This window comes from Psammomys obesus, unplaced genomic scaffold (genome assembly GCF_907164565.1).
Source record: "Psammomys obesus unplaced genomic scaffold, mPsaObe1.curated_primary_1811, whole genome shotgun sequence".
In the NCBI taxonomy this organism is placed as follows: domain Eukaryota; kingdom Metazoa; phylum Chordata; class Mammalia; order Rodentia; family Muridae; genus Psammomys; species Psammomys obesus.
Window position 1 is genome coordinate 1,151,748 of NW_026596287.1, and position 7,172 is coordinate 1,158,919.

At 39.9% G+C, this 7,172-nt stretch overlaps 1 pseudogene; it reads right to left on the bottom strand.

Moving 5' to 3' along the window:
* Positions 1-2,860: 2,860 nt before the first annotated feature.
* LOC129668869 (vomeronasal type-1 receptor 4-like) lies at positions 2,861-3,848 on the bottom strand (annotated as a pseudogene).
* Positions 3,849-7,172: the final 3,324 nt, after the last annotated feature.

Sequence of the window (7,172 nt, forward strand, 5' to 3'; positions counted from 1 at the left end):
AAGAGAAGAGAAGAGAAGAGAAGAGAAGAGAAGAGAAGAGAAGAGAAATCCCTTCATTTCATTGTTAGGATTGTGCTGAGGACAGGGAGTTAAGTCTCTCATAGGCAGACAGATGGAGGGGGCACAGATAATGAAGATGCCAAACTCTCAGATTCAGACTAAGGCCTAAAGGTCTGGCTGGTGATTTATTTTGTCAGAAGGGATCCCCTTGCCTGTGGATTGGTCCTACAGGTTCAAGGCTGAATCAAGATGTGTTTAATCCAAAGTTGTAGACATACTACACTTTCTGTCTTGTTCAAAATGACCACGCTTAAATTAGGGCAAGAGGAGCCCTCAAAGACCCCGAGAACACCCTGCTCTCAAGCAGAAACTGGGTTTTGGTTTCTCAAGTCCATCCTTTGGTTTGAAGTGGGTCCTTCTCTGTGTAGTCCTCACTGTGTGTGTGTCCTCAACCCTAATAAAAACCTTTTCTCCTTCTGACTGCAAATTTTCTCTTCTATGTCTGAGATTTTTCCCCCTGTTTCTTAAGTTTTTAATTTGCAGAGAAAATGAACTCAGTAAAGGCTCCTAGACAGTATTTGTATCACATAGCCACACCCCCAAATACATTACAACTCCAGATCTGTTCATGCTTCTGACTGCTGTGATATAGGGGAGAGATTTGAAGATCATCAGAAAATTAAAGATCCAAAAGGGAAGTAAACAGGCAAGAACTTGTCACTTAGTCTGTGGTTTAATCTTTTCCAAGGGGCAGTTGTCCAACTGATGGTGACAACCTGGAACACAGTGAATAACAGGGAGAGCAGCTATCCATGTTCAGAGAACTTTTCTATGAATTCATGCTTTTACAAACTTTACCTAGGAATTTCTGAAAGAAAGAAACTATAGTCAAAACTCCGAGTAGCTGAAACAACAGTAGAGAGCAGAATTCTGCTTCTCTAAGACAGGGAGGTAGGAAGTAGGTGAGCTGTTGGTCACAAGAGCAAGGTTGTTCTTAGGTAGAGTAGTTTTATGGAGATAGTGTAACCCTGGTGATTTTGGTGTACACTTCAGTATACAGTGAGAATACACTGAGATTTCAGGGACTGTCACTTTACCCACCAAAGACAACTAAGGAGATGAATATGTTAATTTAGCTTATCTGAGGTTTCAGAATCTTATCAAAATTGTATCAATTCAAGGGTAATTATATGCCACTTTTATTTTTAGTAACACATGAAAAAATAGAGAAAATTAAATGACTTTTCATAGAAATGCCCTGTGAGGCACTGACATCTCATTCTCACCCACACTGACCAATTTACAAGAAAGGCAGTGAATACACCCTATAAATTCTCACAAGATCTTTGTAGAAACAGTCCTTTTCACAAGCCATGCCTCCATGCCAGAACACTCTGGAAATGGTGGCTGTTTTAGTTAGGGTTCTCTAGAGGAACAGAAGTAAGGGGTTGAAAAGTACTAAATTTAATACAAAGTAAATGATCTGATCTGATCATTTACTGATATACATGAACACGTAATGCCAGAATTCATTAAGTCAGCTTTAAAACAGTAAAAACAGCTAAATCACACTGGAGCAGCTGAGAACCCAGTATTTCACTTGGTCCGTGAACATGTGAGCCTCACCAGTTGGAGTAGTCTCACCACAGCTGTCTCTAACTGGGGTCATAACTGCTACTTAGTCCACAGGGCAGACACCTCAGCAGCCTCAATCTGGATCAGAACGTAAATGCACTGAAATGTTTCATTGCTATTACATGATAGTTCTGGGAAGGAATAAAGACTGTAGCTATGAGATAAACCAGATAAAAAAATACATCATCAAGTTTCACTTTATATCTAGCTCTAGTTTGTTGGTATAAAACTATGGATTTGTAGCCAGGTACAATGGTACTGAAATCTCAGCACTCTGGTAGACAGAGGCAGGCAGATCTCTGTGAGTTTGAGGCCAGCCTCTTCTACAAAGTGGGTCCTGGACAGCCAAGACTACACAGAGAAACCCTGTATCAAGAAACCAAAAACAAAACAAAACATGGATTTGTCTTTTTCAAGATAAGTCAATGAGTGTGACTGAAGCAGCCCAAAGTTTGTGTGCAGCTTTGCTAATGCCCAGGTGCTCTCCACAGCCCCATCCAACTTTTTCTCACCAAAGAGCTACAAAAGGATCTGATTCTACATTCATTTAAATACAGGATTCATCACTTAATTTCTTTAATTGGATCTATACAATAAGATATTGACATGGTTATAAGATTTCGATGGATACATGCAAAAAATACATTGATACAATCAATGAACATCAAATTTTAGTATGGTTACAGGTAAGTTTACATCTTACTTAAAAAAAAGTACTTGATTTATATTTCACTAGATCCCTTGTAAATATTTTGGGTGCATCATGGATTTTGTCAGTGCTGAAGAAATGGCTCAGCTATAAGAACACTGGGTAAACTTCCATAGACCCATGTTCAATTCACAACAACTGCATATTGGCTGAGAACCATCTGTTAAATCTAGTTAGTCACAAGGCATCTGATGATCTCTTTCATCCTCTATAGGCCTTGTGTTTGCATGTGATACACAGTCATAAATGCAGGCAAACTATTCATACACAGCAAAATTAATGCAAAAATTAAAAAGTTAAACAAATAAAGTCCTTTAAAAATAGAATGGCCAATGAAGAATGAGGTTTCTAAATCATTGCTAGGATTACTTTCAGTGCAAGACTGAGTCACCAAGATTATTGCTTGAGAATAAACACAGGCTTAAATTGCTGTGTGAGGTTTTGTCTTACCCATAGTATTGCCGAACTGGGAGTTTTTTCTCACTCATTGAACATATAAAGGAAGAAAACATTTTCTCAGTTTCTCCCACTGAGCATGCCAACACTCAGCCAGAAGCTCATCCTTGTGAATCAGCACAAGCGGACTAAAAGTTGCATAACCAAGGGTCAGAAATTCTCGAGAATTTACCATCAAGATATTGTCCCCTGCAGAGAGACTTAAAAACAAAGAAAAGGCACAATCTGCCCAATAGAAGAAAACAAAACAGAGCATGAGAAGGAGGACACTTTGAGCAGCTCTCAGCTCAGGGGGAGTTCTGTAGAGAAGCTTGGAGTTCTGAAGATAGAGGACATGCTGGTGGTGCTTGTGGAGAAGAAACACCATGTAGCCACTGGCCCCTCCCATGGCACCCTGGAACACTGCATCTCTAAGGACCATGACAGGAAGAAACATCCATTTTATTTTCTGACTTGGTAGAATAAAATAACAATAGTTGTCATCAGTCTTAATCTGTGATGCATTCAGTCTTGTATTTGTGGTAGAATGGATTAAGTTCAAACCTATTAAACAATTGAGTATCCAAAAGACTGAGAAGAACGGAAGGATGTGCCATGCAGACTTTGGCCTGAGCCTCTTCCACCATGATGCTCTGGGACTGATGATGATGGCCTGGACCACAGTGAGGAGACTGCTGGTGCAGATGGAGAGGCCACGGGCCACCCTCTCCAGGTAAACAATGATCTTACAGCCTATGTCATCTAGGAAGTTTCTCAGCCCAAAAGCAGTCATTGTCTTTGGCAATCCCTTTGCAAGAAGAGTTATGATGTTCGTAAAAGCCAAGTGCATGAGAATAAGGTATATGGGTTTCCTCTCAGAGCCTCCCCACCAACTGAACATGTAATTCACAGAAACAGACATGTTCCCCAGGATACCAAGCACAGTCGTGAAGAGAAAAATTATTGTCTTAATAAACTTCAAAACCATTTCTTCCTTCCTGGTATACAGGATGCAAATACATTTTAAAGAAAGCATCAATAATGCTAGACATGGATCTGAACAGCACATTTTGCCTAATAGCATTTTCTGGTGTTAAAGAAGCAGTGGTGGACACATGCTATGTTGCAGACTAGAGTCCTGAAACTCCCTCTTTTTCCTGTGGACTCTGGGTTACTGTGTATGCTCTAACAGGTGTTTGGTAACTGGTATGGGAATTTAAAGTTTTAATGAAAATTTTTTTTGACTCGACTCTAGCAAAACTGACTTGTTCAAGTTTGAGTGTGTGTGTCTGAATTTATCCATTATCCCTGTTATCTCTCAGCATAATTAAATTCTACTCCAGGCTTCCCCAACCCAAATTTCTCCATCTATTTCACATTCTATTTTATTACATTTCTCCATGCATTTCTAAAGCCTGAGGCTCATGCTGAACCTGTCTGCCGTCTCCACATCACACACAGACAATGGGAAACCCTGTTGTTTAACACCCATGACATCTCTCAGAACTAGAAGCTTTACCTTCCATATCTCTCCTCCTCTGTTCAGTATTCTTTTCTTACTTGCACGTTGAATAAAAATTTCTAGATTTGCATTTGGCTTCAAAGTCTTCTATCTTCAATTTCTACATCTTAATATATTAAAACCTTTTATTATTCTATGATTTCACTCCATTTAAATGTTCACTTGATTTTTTTTTAAATGTAGTCCTCAATGTCAAGTCAAACTGAATAATCTTCCTATAGAGGCCCAGCAATTAAAGGAGAATCACCAAAAGATGTGCTTAATAAATTAATATAACCAAGAGATTTCAGCCAGCAAGGGTGTGTAGGGGAACCCTGTGGTACACCCTAGGAGAAGGGGTATCAGAGAGCTCTGATTCCCAGGGAATGACTTTAAGGCATCTGTGGCCCCAGTTAGTGACCTCAAAGCATCTCAGGGAAGATGGAGCAGCTCTGGACCAGGGAGTGATGATGTGTGTGCAAGGAGATTGAAGAGGTGTTAGCTGCTGCCTTGAGATAAGAGCAGTTTCTGAGTTATGACCTCAGAATCAGCTGGATGCAGCACAGTAGTTTGGGGCACACTGCTGCGAGCACGGATTTTCTCATCTAAAGGCTCCTGGGAGCCTTTGCCTGTGTTTGACCTTGTGAACAGCAGTTATGGCAGTTTGGTTTGCAGCTTGCTTCTCCTCCTGTTTCTTTTCCAACCTGTCTGTCAGGAAGGCTGCTCTGTTCTGCCTCATTCCAAGCTGATTCTAAGAACTAGACCTCAGCAGGATGTTGTTATTCATGTTCAGGAGCTCCATTCTCATTTTTTCAGGGATTTAGGGTAAGCTGTGGGCACCTTTTCTAGAAGGAAGGGAATCTGGAAGCTTCTGTGGCTGCACGGGTTTGTGTGTGCTCTGAGTACTTGAAATGCCTCTGTTCACTGCGCTCCTTCTGCTAAACTCCCAGGATTATGTAAATGTCTATGTCTTGGTGACCTCACATGTGACCTTCCTGAATTTTTTTCTCAGGTTTGTGTCCAAGTGGATTTATGACTCCAAAAGTCAATTATTCACTTCTATCTGTTCTCTACAGCATCCTAGAAGTCTTAATACAATCGTAAATATCTGAACACAATGAATAATGCTCCAGACATGATTAGCAAGCACATCAGCATAAAACTTTATTGTTTTCTCAATTACTGGGATCTGTAAACATCCCTGCTATCAATTCATCCCAAATAATGATGGAAAATATTAAAGTTTTGATTGTCTAATGCTTGCTTTTTCGGGCAACACATCTTTTTTAGTCATCTCTTTCCTTTTTTTAATTCTAAATCATATTTGAGATCAGCTTCTAATCTTTTAATAACAGATTCCTTCTACTGAAGTGGACTATCAGCAGAGGGAGAGGTGATTCATCTTCCACATTATCTTCAGAGATGCTGGCAAATTAATTTAAAAGGTGAGATGGCCTTGTGTTTAAATACGTGGATAGTAGTATATTTGGGTCTAGCCCCCAAGTCTTAGGAAGGTTACATCCATCCATCCTGGTTTTCTAAAAGAATCAATCAACACTAAAAATAATTTATTGCTTTTTGCTGCTTAGTGATGGGAGAAAGTTAAGATGAGCTGTTTCAGGATGTGCTGTTTCACAGCCCCAATCCTTTATTGCTGGAATTGTAAAGACTGTAAATGTAACTGTTACAGTAAGTGGTTTATACCTTTCTCCACAAGAACCAGGCATGTAATGACTGAAGTGAAGATGAGTATGTATAATACTATTTGATAGAATGAAGACACAGTAGGGATGGATACAAAAGAAAAATCTGTCAGTTAGGCTTTTGTTAAAGAAAGTATATGCCAACATTTGAAATGGGGAAATGCATCAAAACAGAAAAGACAAATTTTACAAACATTAGTGACAGTGTTGGAGTCACAATGCTGGCAAGTGTGGAGGATAAAAAATTAAGATTTTTGTTTGTTTGGGGTTTTTTTTTCATGTTATTTTTGAGATAGAGTCTCCGATGTAAACTAGGCTAGTTTTACACAATTATCTTGCTTCGGTCTCTAATTTTGGGAGGTATCTAAATATCTTCTATATGCTAGCAATTCCTTAAAAAACAAACATACAAACAAACAAAACCCTAAGAGGTAAACCCACCCAGAGCTCTTTCCTGATACTGTAGCCTGAGGATTGATAGCAGTGACTCAGCATTTCTGTTCCATTTCTGCATCTCCAAGAACTTCTCTCTGATCTCTCAGGAGGAAACAGGTACAAGCCTTGTTAGGGCCAAAAGGAACCTGGAAGACCCAAGTCTCATAAAGCCTTTCAACTACTCCCTGGCTCAGTCAGAGAAAGATTTCAGCTTTAATGAAACTCTCCATGGCACAGCTGAGGGTATCAAGGATCTTACCTCATGTAATCTGCTGGACCTCTGTGGTGCAGACAGGCTTTGGGGCAGCTCTGGGAAGGTGACACTTGCCAGCTCATATTTGTACTGTCTAAATTTGTGGGGCTCTTGGCTGCCATCAGGTATTGTGGACGAAAAATACCTGTCACAGGGTCAGGGAGAAGAAAGGCCTCTGCAGGGCCTCAGTCCCTGAAGTACAGCTTCCTTCTCTCCCCACAGTTACTACGTCTGTTTTGCTCAGAAGTTATTTCAAGCTTAATTAGGGTTTAATTATTTTGAGAGGAAGGATGTGAGGTGAGAAAATGAACACTAACCAAGTTTCTGTGTTTTGAGCTTCCCCCAGCTCCTGCCTTATTTTTACCTTCCCTAAGTGCCAAGCTGTGAACTGGTTGGTTATCTTTCTTAAACCCCTTGTTAGACAGAAGTAGAATAAATAATTTTCATCACTCTGGAATTCTGCTTTCTTAACTAGTCCTATCAGTAGTGAAAATCTTTGTC